Raw genomic sequence first — 13,114 nt, forward strand, 5'->3', positions numbered from 1 at the left:
AAATCTATAGTGCTAGGTACCCTAGAAAAGAAGAAAAATCTTAATTGATAATCTAAATTTCCAACTTAAGAAACTAGGAAAAGAATTATAAGAAACCCCCCAAGTAAGCATAGAAAGGAAATCATAAAGGAGGACATAAATAAATGAACTTGAATACAGAAAAAAAGAAAAAAATCAATGAAACAAATACCTGATTCTTTGAAAAGATTAATAAAATTAATAAGCCTCCAATAAGATTAACAACATTGAAAAAAAGACACAAGTTACATAAATCAGGAATGAGTCACTGTGACAAGGTCTATATAAGTAGAGACCCTGCAGACATCAAGAGGGTAACAAGGGAATACTGCACAGAACCCTATACACATGAATTTGACAGCTTAGTTGAAATGAACCAATTCTTCTAAAAGCACAGACTACCACAACTCATCAAATATGAAATGGACCATTTGAATAATCCTATAACAACTACAGATATTGAATTTATGATTTAGACTATCTTCTCCGCCCCTTCCCTAGGCCCAGATGATTTCATTGATAAATTCTTCCAAACATTTAAGGAGGAAAGACTGCCAATTCTACACAGCCTTTTTGGAAAATAGAAGAGGGCACATTTTCCAATTCATTTTATATGGTCAGCACTAACCTGATAGCAAAAGTTGGCACAGGTATTATATGACAATAACAGTAATAATAATAACAATAGTACTAATACTATATGACTTTTCTGCTTAGATCTGCTTCAGCTTCCTATGTAGAGGTGATAAGGAGAGGCTTATTTTATCCCATTCCTTGCAAGACACATACATTCTATGCATTCCTGATAAAGTGCTCTCCAGATGTGATTGACTATATGTGTGGCAGACCTAAACAGAATGGCTACTCTTGGGCTGATGATTAGAGTGAATGAATATATATTTAATACAAATATTTAATTAATATTTAACTTCTGTTATTGTTATAGCAATGTGTTTTCCCATCAATAAGTAGTAAGAGCAAAAACTGTGCTTTTAAAATCACTGCGGTTAAAAAAAAATCAGTATGGTATGCATTCATGTTCATAACAGTATTTCTCAAAATAGCCAAAAGGTGGACATAACCCACGTGCCCACTGATGGATCAACAGATAAACAAAATGTGGCATATATATATATATATATATATATATACACACACACACAACGGAGTATTATTCAGCCTTAAAAAGTAAGGAAATTCTGATACATGTTACAACATGGATGAACCATGATAATGTCATGCTAAGTAAAATAAACAGACACAAAAGGACAAATATTGTATATTTCGACTTATATGAGGTACCTAGAGTAGTCAAATTCATAGAGATGGAAAGCAGAATGGTGGCTGTCAGGGTCTAGGGGCAGATTAGGGGGAAAGTGGAAGTGAGAATGAATAGTTGTTTAAAGGGTACTGAGTTTTAGTTTTGCAAAATGAAAAGCATTCTGGAGATTGGTTGCACAACAATGTAAAATTAATTAACACTACTGAACTGTACACTTAAGAATGGTTAAGAGAGTAAATTTTATGTCTATTTTACCACAACTAGGAAAAAAACACTATTGTAAATCCTATAGTATACATGCCTTTTCTTAAAGACATTTAGGATAACTTCCTTAAAGTGTTGGGGTCACATTTTAAAGTGTTTGGTGAATATTTCCGAAGTGTTCATAGAAACATGGCACCCGTTTATGCTCCTTGCTGTTTAGTCGCTCAGTCTTGTCTGATTCTTTAGAGACCCCGTGGACTGCAGCACGCTAGGCTTCCCTGTCCTTCACTATCTCCCAGAGTTTGCTCAAGCTCATGTCCATTGAGTCGATGATGCCATCCAACCATCTCATCCTCTGTCACCCGCTTCTTGTCATGCCCTCAATCTTTCCTAGCATCAAGGTCTTTTCCATTGAGTTGGCTCTTGGCATCAGGTGGCCAAAGATTTGGAGCTTCAGCTTCAGCATCTGACTCTTTGCGACCCCATGGACTGTATCCTACCAGGCTCCTCAGTTCATGGAATTTTCCAGACAAGAATACTGGGGCGAATTGCCATTTCCTACTCCAATCCAGGGGTTGAACCTGTGCCATCTGTATTGGCAGGAGGATTCTTTACCACTGAGCCACCTGGTTTCAGCATCAGTCCTTCCAATGAATATTCAAGGTTGATTTCCTTTAGGATTGACTCGTTTGATCTCCTTGCAGTCCAAGGGACTCTTAAGAGTCTTCACCAGCACCACAGTTCAAAAGCATCAATTATTCAGTGCTCAGCCTTCTTTATGGTCCAATTCACTGGAAAAACTATAGCTTTGATTACATGAACCTTTGTCGGCAAAGTGATGTCTTTGCTTTTTAATATACTGTCTAGGTTTGTCATAGATTTTCTTCCAAAGAGCAAGCATCTTTTAATTTCATGGCTGAAGTCACTGTCCACAGTGATTTTGGAGCCCAAGAAAATAAAGTCTGTCACCATTTTCATTTTTACCCCCATCTATTTGCCATGAAATGATGGGACTGGATGCCATGATCTTAGTTTACTGAACATTGAGTTTTAAGCCGGCCTTTTCACTCTTGCAGCTAGATGTGACAATATAGCTAAAGTCTAATAATGAGATCTAAAGATAATGGTATGTATAAATAAAAAAGTTGTATCTAAAAGTAATGGTATATGGAGTTTCTGGAATGTTTTCTTTAAGTAAAGGACTTGTCTTTTTTCCCCTTTGTATCTGCTGCTCAGAATGTAGATAGGGCTGATGGGTCAGCTATCATTTTGGACATCAATTTCCACGTGAAAGTCACATGAAGCACAGCAACAAATAGAAAAGCTATGAGTCCTTGACATCTGGAACTGCACTGTGGGCTCTGGACTGCCTGCCTCCAGACTGTTATGTTGGAGACAAATACATTTCTAGCTCGTTTTGATCTCTTTGCTCCTGAATTTATCCTTTAGCTTTAGTTTTCATTCTTTTCCGTTTTTGTCACACAGGTGAAAAATACCTTAGTTTTGTTATACACAGCTCCTTGTCCACTAAGAGATAAGATTTCTGGAGTTGTTGCTACTTTTAGCTAAGCAAAGGAGAGGAACCCAGGGAGAATTTTTTCTTCTTTTCATACCTGGGATGGCATATTGCTAGGGTTTGCAATATGAAAGAGTAAATTCATTATCATCACCTTTCTCTTTAATTCAGAGACTGTCTGGAAGATAAAGTTGCTAAGATCAATAGATATTTATTGAAACACTCTATTCAATTGATACTTGGAAAGAATGCTTATATTTTGATCATCGTGCTTTAGAGGATTTTAATAAGGATAAAAAACCAAGGTGTCAGATACTTCTGATTTTTTTAATAAAACAACTGCCCTGAGAAACTGGATCTAATGTCTCAAGGCAATTTAAGCCTTGTTACTCTTGTGGGATGGGTATGGGGAGGGAGCATGGTGAAACTCTGAAACCTTTGTTGATGTTTTTTAACCTGAGTGTATTATCACATGGGGGGCTTCTAAAAACACAGACTGCTAGGCCCCATGCCTCCAGGATTGACTAGCCACTTTCTAGGCAGGAAGAACAGCAAAATGAACAACTCTGGTTACACTTGCCTCACTTTAGGCATTCTGCCACCCTTTTGGGATAACTCTGCCAACTCCAGGGACCAGGGAAAACAATCAGAAGGAAACAGAAATGGCAAGAAGGAGACTGTACTTATTTGAGGTCACTGCTTAGATTTCTTCAGGACTTTGGACTGATTTTCATCAAATAGACTGGTTTCTGTCAAATTAAACTTTTCCTTATTCCCACAGTAGGAGCACCATGTAAAACCTAATCTCTGCTTCAGTGCATGAGGTGAAGTATTAGTCACTTAGCCCTGTCCAAATCTTTGTGACCCCATGGACTGTAGCCCACCAGGCTCCTCTTTCCATGGAATTCTCCAGGCAAGAATACTGGAGTGTGTTGCCATTCCCTTCTCCAGGTGATCTTCCGCATTCAGGGATCAAACCCGGGTCTCCTGCATTGCAGGCAGATTCTTTATCACTGAGCCATCAGGAAGCCCTCTTTGCATACAGAGGACATTCTCCTTTTGGCATTAGGGAGCAGAGCTACACACCCTCATCTTGTCTCCTTATAGATTAAATGATGCAACTGAATTTATATCACAGTGTCCTGGAGAACATGCAACTGCTATAGTAGATATTCCGGGCTATGTTTCAGCAACAAGAGAATTGCTTTAACTACTATTCCAGACTCCATTGATCTTTTCTGCTTTACTGTGTTTAGCATTAACTCTGAATTAGGATGTATGTAGTTGAAAATAAATGTTCAGCCACAGGATGAATTTATAGATGAGGTTTCTTAATAGTTGTTTCCTTTAACAACACTTCCTTTAAAGGCATTGCACATTATCAATATTTAACTTGGTGCTTATCCACTCTAAGTATTTTATTTACAATTATCAAGTTACTATATTGTTGTCAGTTCTATGCAAACTTTTATCAACTAAAACACATCTGAGTGGAAAGTATTCATTATCTCACTTCAAACTCTGCAGTCAGGTCAATAGCTAAAAGATAGGTGAGACATAATTGAAATTTACAGATGTGATTTATTTTCTTATGTCAGTTGGAGATCTTATTCTATGAAAAAAATAGAGAAATAAATTTGGAAAGCCATTAAAAAACTGCTCACTTTAGCAATTTTGTTTTACAATTTTTTTTAAAAAAAATCAGAGATTCAGAGAGGTTAGATAATTTATTTGCTCAAGATCATGACTAAACTCATGACTGATCCAGTACTAGAAATGGGCCTCCTAATGCTTTGTGAAGTTAATATTAAGTGTAGAGAACTGAATCCTAGCATTTCAAAGGATGTATGAAGCATTATCGGAGAAGGCAATGGCACCCCACTCCAGTACTCTTGCCTGGAAAATCCCATGGATGGAGGAGCGTGGAAGGCTGCAGTCCATGGGGTCACTGAGGGTCAGACACGACTGAGCGACTTCACTTCCACTTTTCACTTTCATGCATTGGAGAAGGAAATGGCAATCCACTCCAGTGTTCTTGCCTGGAGAATCCCAAGGACGGGGCATCCTGGTGGGCTGCCGTCTATGGGGTCACACAGAGTCGGACACGACTGAAGTGACTCAGCAGCATGAATCATTATAATTCTCTTAGTTCTATTTTATAAGGATTTTTTTTTAAAACTGAATATTCAAATATATTTTGAAAGAAATGCACCAGACGATTTACGTACTGATGTTCTTCCAAACAGTTCATTAAAATGTTTGATTTAAAATAAGTAATTTTCACTGGAAGGATTGATGCTGAAGCTCCAATACTTTGGCCACCTGATGCGAAGAGCTGACTCATTGGAAGAGACCCTGATGCTGGGAAAGATTGAAGGCAAAAGAAGAAGGGGGCAGCAGAAGATGCAATGGACCAACTCAATAGACATAAATTTGAGGAAACTGGGAGATGGTGAAGGACAGGGGAGCCTGGTGTGCTACAGTCCATGGTGTTGCAAAGAGTTGGATATGACTTAGCGACTGAACAGCAACAACAAAAAAACCTATCATTAATGATGCATATCTGCTGACTTATGAGGAATTATAAGTAAGTGATACAGGGAGAAATTTGGAGAAGTGATAAAGATGCTGAAGAGAACCCATAGGGGAAATAAATAGTCCAATTGGAATGTGTTTGGAGTAAACCTTTTCTTTACTTTCTCAACATTCAACATTCTCAGTATCTCAAAATATACATCTACTATTCAGACTTATTTTTTCTTCACTCTGTATTGTTGCCATAATTACACAAGATACTTATGGATAGATAGGAACTCCCTGGCAGTACAGTGGTTAGGGCTTTGTGCCCCTACTGCCAGGGGCACGGGTTTAATCCCCAGTTGGAGAACTATAATCCCACAAATGTCACAGTGCAGCCAAAAAAAAAAAAAAAAAAACCCACACAAAACACAAAAAGGCCACATATGGATAAATGTTGACAGCAATACACCGATGACAATAATCCATTTCATAGCAAACTAGATTCTCTTAATTGAATGTAGTTAATAAAAGTGATTGAGATTTCAAAACACAATATTAAGTTCTTATTCCTTGAGGAGTTATAGAGAACAATTGGGTTGTGGAAACAAGGGAAATTTTGAAAGAAAATTGACTTTAAATGACTAATTTTTAAATTAAACTTTTTATTTTGTATTGGAATATAGTCAATTAACAATGTAATAGTTTCAGGTGGTCAGCACAGGGGCTCAGCCATACATATATATATTACCATTCTCCCCCAAACTCCTCTCCCAGCCAGGCTGCCATAAAACACTGAGCAGAGTTCCCTGTGCTATACAGTAGGTCCTTGTTGGTTATCCATTTTAAATATAGTAGTGTGTACTATATTCAGTTTTCACCTTGACAAGTTCTGTGGCCATACAAAGATATGGCTGAATGAATTTAGGACAAAAACAACCTATCAACCATGAGGAACTCATTAAAATCAGCTAATGCACTGCCAGTTTGGTTAGACAAAACACAGTCAAGTCAGATGAAGTGAAGTGAAGTGAAAGATGCTCAGTCATGTCCAACTCTTCGCAACCCCATGGACTATATAGTCCATGAAATTCTTCAGGCCAGGATACTGGAGTGGGTAGCCTTTCCCATCTCCAGGAGATCTTCCAAACCCAGGGATCAAACCCAGGTCTCCCACATTGCAGGCAGATTCTTTACCAGCTGAGCCACAAGGGAAGCCCCTAAATGAGATGACTGGAGTGAGAAATATTGATGTCTTACTTACTCAATGTTTTATGGGTAGGCTTGAGCACGTCACCAAAAAGGGAATCTCCAAAAGAATGCCAGAAAACCATTTCTTTGCTTTCACTTGTCTTTTTGGCTTTGCCCTTCTTGTTTCTGCACTTCGGAACCATGTAGATGAAGGGAATTCACTTCTTTCCCTTTCTGTAACTGAGGGAATAATCACATTAATTATTAATAATTATTAATAACTAATAAATAATAACTAATAATGTTATTATTAATAATGATCACAGATCAGACTATGGAAAATATTTGTAGCAGCTGACTGTTCTAGAAAAAGAATTACATCAACATCTATATGTTGCCTGATATATTTCACAAACTAGAACAAAAAAATCTTAAAATTTGTATGGAGACACAAAAGACCTCAAATAGCCAAAGCAGTCTTGAGAAAGAAAAACAGAGCTAGAGGAATCAGGCTGCCTGATTGTATATAGCAATCTTATTGCCATTGACAGACTATACTACAAAGCTACAGTCATCAAAACAGTATGGTACTGGCACAAAAAACAGAGATATAAATCAATGGAGTGGGATAGAAAACCCAGAAATAAACCTACACACTTATGGTTAATTAATCTATGACAAAGGAGACAATCTTATACAATGTAAGAAATATAGCCTCTTCAATAAATGGTGCTGGGAAAACTGGACAGCTACATGTAGAAAAATGAAATTAAAATACAGTTTTTCACCATGTACAAAGATAAACTCAAAATGGATTAAAGACTTAAATGTGAGACTGGAACATGACTAAAAAGAAGCAGGAGAATCTGGGCATTGCTTTAGAGCTGCAGCATGCAAGTTTGGCCTTGGAGTACAGAATTAAGCAGGCAAGGGCGAATAGAGTTCTGCCAAGAGAATGCACTGGTCATAGCAAACACCCTCTTCCAACAACACAAGAGAAGACTCTACACATGGACATCACCAGATGGTCGACAGTGAAATCAGATTGATTATATTCTTTGTAGCCAAAGATGGAGAAGCTCTATACAGTCAGCAAAAACAATACTGGGAGCTGACTGTGGCTCGGATCATGAACTCCTTATTGGCAAATACAGACTGAAATTGAAGAAAGTGGAGAAAACCACTACACCATTCAAGTATGACCTAAATCAAATCCCTTATATCCCTTATATACAGTGGAAGTGAGAAATAGATTTAAGGGCCTAGATCTGACCGACAGAGTGCCTGATGAACTATGGATGGAGGTTCATGACATTGTACAGGAGACAGGAATCAAGACCATCCCCAAGAAAAAGAAATGTAAAAAAGCAAAATGGCTGTCTGAGGAGGCCTTACAAATAGCTGTGAAAAGAAAGGAAGCGAAAAGCAAAGGAGAAAAGGAAAGATATTCCCATTTGAATACAGAATTCCAAAGAATAGCAAGGAGAGATAAGAAAGCCTCCCTCAGTGATCAATGCAAAGAAATAGAGGAAAACAACAGAATGGGAAAGACTAGAGATCTCTTAAAGAAAATTAGAGATACCAAGGGAACATTTCATGCAAAGACGGGCTCAGTAAAGGACAGAAATGGTAGGGACCTAACAGAAGCAGAAGATATTAAGAAGAGATGGCAAGAATACACAGAAGAACTGTACAAAAAAAGATCTTCATGACCCAGATAATCATAATGATGTGATCACTCACCTAGAGCCAGACATCCTGGAGTGTGAAATCAAGTGGGTCTTAGGAAGCATCACTACGAACAAAGCTAGTGGAGGTGATGGAATTCCAGTTGAGCTCTTCAAATCCTGAAAGATGATGCTGTGAAAGTGCTGCACTCAATATGCCAGCAAATTTGGAAAACTCAGCAGTGGCCACAGGACTGGAAAAGGTCAGTTTTCATTCTGATCCCAAAGAAAGGCAATGCCAAAGAATGCTCAAACTACCACACAATTGCACTCATCTCACACACTAGTAAAGTAATGGTCAAAATTCTCTAAGCCAGGCTTCAGCAGTACATGAATCGTGAACTTCCTGATGTTCAAGCTGGTTTTAGAAAAGGCAGAGGAACCAGAGATCAAATTGCCAACATCTGCTGGATCATGGAAAAAGCAAGAGAGTTCCAGAAATACATCTATTTCTGCTTTATTGACTATGCCAAAGCCTTTGATTGTGTGGATCACAATAAACTGTGGAAAATTCTGAAAGAGATGGGAATACCAGAGCACCTGACCTGCCTCTTGAGAAACCTGCATGCAGGTCAGGAAGCAACAGTTAGAACTGGACATGGAACAACAGATTGGTTCCAAGTAGGAAAAGGAGTTCGTCAAGGCTGTATATTGTCAGCCTGCTTATTTAACTTATATGCAGAGTACATCATGAGAAATGCTGGGCTGAAAGAAGCACAAGCTGGAATCAAGATTGCCAGGAGAAATATCAATAACCTCAGCTATGCAGATGACACCACCCTTATGGCAGAAAGTGAAGAAGAACTAAAGAGCCTCTTGATGAAAGTGAAAGAGGAGAGTGAAAAGGTTGGCTTAAAGCTCAACATTCAGAAAACTAAGATCATGGCATCTGGTCCCATCACTTCATGGGAAATAAATGGGGAAACAGTGGAAACAGTGACAGACTATATTTTTCTGGGTTCCAAAATCACTGCAGATGGTGATTGCAGCCATGAAACTAAAAGACGCTTACTCCTTGGAAGAAAAGTTATCTAGGACCAACCTAAATAGCATACTAAAAGGCAGAGACGTTACTTTGCCAACAAAGGTCCATCTAGTCAAGGCTATGGTTTTTCCAGTGGTCATGTATGGATGTGAGAGTTGGACTGTGAAGAAAGCTGAGCACCGTGAACTCCGGGAGTTGGTGATGGACAGGGAGGCCTATGTGCTGTGGTTCATGGGGTTGCAAAGAGTCGGAGACGACGGAGTGACTGAACTGAACTGAATGCAAACTCTTAGTTACAGCATGTGGGATCTAGTTCCCTGATCAAGGAGGAAACCTGAGCCCCCTGCATTGGGAGTATGCAGTCGTAGCCCCTGGACCACCAGGGAAGTCCCTGACGAGAGTTTTAAAAGTGTTTTTAAAGGAGAACAAGATGGTGGAGGAATAGGTGGATGTGAAGTACATTCTCTTTCCACAGATACATCAGGAATACATCTTCAGACAGAGAAGTGCATGGAGAACACCAGCTGAGAGCAGACAGGAGTACCTGACCAGTGGAAAAGGATACATAGAACCACACAAAACTTAGTAGGATAAAGGAACTACATGGGGAAACAAGAATGTTAGCAGGACTGGACCTATGCTCAGCAGGTAGGGGAACTGAAGCAGGGGTCTGATCCCCACAGTGGGGCAATTGTCTGAGTCAGAGGAGAAACATTTAAGGCTGAGAGTGACACAGCTGATCTGTGGCAGCCTAAATGGAATGAGAATCAGACAGTCTTTGCCTCAGCCATACATACCCGACAGGAATGCTGGTCTCCTGGAAGGCGCAGTGGCTGGGAGCTGAAGCTTAGGGATTGTGCAGCAATTCCAGGGCAAGGGCCACTATTGACTGCGGAGAGATGGACTGAGGGGATGTGAGGGGGGAGATGGTGGTGGGAAATGCCAGTGGAAGGAAGGCAGGCAGCCACGGAAGCAAGGCAGTAATGCTGAGTCACGCATAGTGGGTGGAGCCATCACCATAGCCTCTCTCTCCCCACACGCCAGTATTGGCAGCTGAACATTAGAGAGGCTGGCCCATCAAACACTTGATGCACTACAGAGTAGGACCCCAGCCAGGGGGCCCCTCTATGTGCCTGATGTGCTGAGCAACAGAGAAGGACCCCACAGCAAGGGAGCCCTCTAAGTGCCGAAATGGGCAGATCTACGGAGAAAGACTGGCCAAAGAGGCCTTCTGATAGCCGGCTACAAGAGGCTCAAAAAAAGATTCTGATAGGGCCATAACTCCTGCACACTTGGCACCACCAGGGTCCCCACAAGCCAAGCAGCTGTGCCACCTTCCTACTCAACTCTCACTGGGGCAGAGCTGCCACAGGCAAAAAAATGTCTTGCATCTATGCGCGCAGGGTCGGTTTGGTCATGTCCAACTCCTTGCGACCCTGTAGACTGTGGCCTGCCAGGCTTCTCTGTCATAGCTGGGGTTTTCCAGGCAAATATACTGGAGCATATCGACCAATACTGGTTGCCATACCCTTCTAGAGCACTATATTTCCTGATGCCCTAGTCGCCAACCCCTCTGAGTACCTGGTGCTGCCAGAACCCCTGTGACCTAAGCAGCTGCACTACTTCCACACCTGGCCCTCACAGGGGCAAACTCAAGTCCTCCAGGGCAGCCTCAGGAGCTAAACCCCAGTGGACGACCCATAGATAGAGGTGGACATAAAACCACAATTGAAACCCAGGGGCAGTGTGGCTAAGGAAGAAGAGCAAAAATCCTCCCACCAGTTGTACAAGCTGCAGATTAAATCCACACGATCAACTAAGCAGACTCTGTGTCGATGGAATATATAAAAGGCCACTGAGAGCTCCCACAAAATAAAACGCACTAGCTCTAAGAGCTGTGGACATTGGAGGAAAGAACACACAGGACTAGGACCAGATTAGAATCTGAGCTGCCCCCACAGCAGGTCCTGAGATCAGCACAGTGATGGAGGGCATCCTAGGGAGGTAAGTTGGACTGTGCCTCCCAGAGAGGGAAAGGACTCTGACAGCAGTGACTCAAGAAAAAACATTTATTATTCTTATGTTTCCACTTGTTCTGCAGATTCTTTTGGATTTTTTTCTCCCCCGCCTTCCCACCTGTTGTAGTTGTCGATTTTATTGGCACTAAGAAATCCAATTTAGCTTTTGAGCTTTTTTTTTTTTTTTGTCTCAGTCACATTTTTTACTGTTGTCAAAAACCTCTGCCTCTATATTGGGCTTTTGCAGTTCTATGGAGTTTTCCTTTTTTCCTTTTCTATTTTTTTAATTTTTAACTTTTTAAACCTATTATTTTTTCTACACTTATTCTTTTGTTTGCTTTTCCTACTGTTCTTTTCCCCTTGCAGTTACTCTTTAATGTATATAAATCTTCTTTAGCTACCTGTATTTAACTTTGCATATCTATTCTTTCTTTCTTTTCTTTCTCTCCTTTCCTCTCAACATATTTGTTAGCTTTGTTTTCATTGCTTTATTCCCCAATTGGCACCTTGCTTTAGTTTTGTTTTCCAGTTTGTGCTTTAATTAGTTCTGTTTTGGTAGATATAATTTTTGGTTTCCTTTGTTTGCCATGTCAATCTATTGTACTTTATTTTTGTTGGACTGTTTTGATTTTGATTATGGGTGTATATGTATATGCATATATGCAGTCACACTTCCTATTGTTATAAACCTCTGCCTGTACATTGCGCTTCTGCAGTTCTGTGGAATTTTCCTTTTTTACCCTTTTTTCTTTCTTCTTCCATTTTTTTTCTTTTCTCTTTTTAAAAATTAAATTTTTAATTTTTAAACACCTATTATTTTTTCTACATTTATTCCTTTTTTTGCCTTTCCTACTGTTCTTTTCCCCTTGCAGTTAATCTTTAATGTATATAAAACTTCATCTACCTCTATTTAACTTTGCATATCTATCCTTTCTTTTCTTTCTTTCATTTCCTCTCAACATATTCATTAGTTTTGTTTTCATTGCTTTATTCCCCACTGGGTACCTTGCTTTAGTTTTGTTTTCCAGTTTGTCCATAAGTTAGTTTTGTTCTTAACTGGTAAATATAATTTTTTATTTCCTTTGTTTGCAGGGTCAATCTATTGTACTTTATTTTTGTTGGACTGTTTTCACTTTGCTCATGGATGTATATGTATATGTGTACATTTCATTATTTTAATTATTATTTACCTGATTTTGTAACTGCCATCTGTCTGGGGTTCATCTTTGATTTCTCATTTTTGGATATTTGTTTTAATCTCACTTAGTGGCCCAGAGGTTAAAGCATCTGCCTGCAATGTGAGAGACCTGGGTTCGATCCCTGGGAAGATCCCCTGGAGAAGGAAATGGCGACTCACTCCAGTACTCTTGCCTGGAGAATGCCATGGACGGAGGAGCCTGGTGGGCTACAGTCCACAGGGTCACAAAGAGTCGGACACGACTAAGCGACTTCACTTTCACTTTCAAAGCCATAACAAACCATTTGTGGAATCTTTGTTCCTGACCAGAGATCAAGTCCTGAGCCTTTGGAGTAGGAGCATTGACTCCAAGACCCTAGCCTACCAGAGAACTAACCCTCAGTTCAGTTCAGTTCAGTCACTCAGTCATGTTGACTCTTTGCAACCCCATGAATGGCAGCACGACAGGCCTCCCAGTC

General features: G+C 39.9%; 1 long non-coding RNA gene across 1 annotated transcript in view; it reads right to left on the minus strand.

The window, feature by feature from the left end:
- The window catches only part of LOC123333167, a 46,236-nt gene that overhangs the window by 15,744 nt on the left and 17,378 nt on the right, over positions 1 to 13,114 (minus strand). The window contains exon 2 of the long non-coding RNA XR_006550322.2: positions 6,802 to 6,968. This is a non-coding gene — a long non-coding RNA (uncharacterized LOC123333167). The remainder of the gene's footprint in view (positions 1 to 6,801; positions 6,969 to 13,114) is intronic.

The sequence above is a fragment of the Bubalus bubalis genome, chromosome 1, assembly GCF_019923935.1.
Source record: "Bubalus bubalis isolate 160015118507 breed Murrah chromosome 1, NDDB_SH_1, whole genome shotgun sequence".
In the NCBI taxonomy this organism is placed as follows: domain Eukaryota; kingdom Metazoa; phylum Chordata; class Mammalia; order Artiodactyla; family Bovidae; genus Bubalus; species Bubalus bubalis.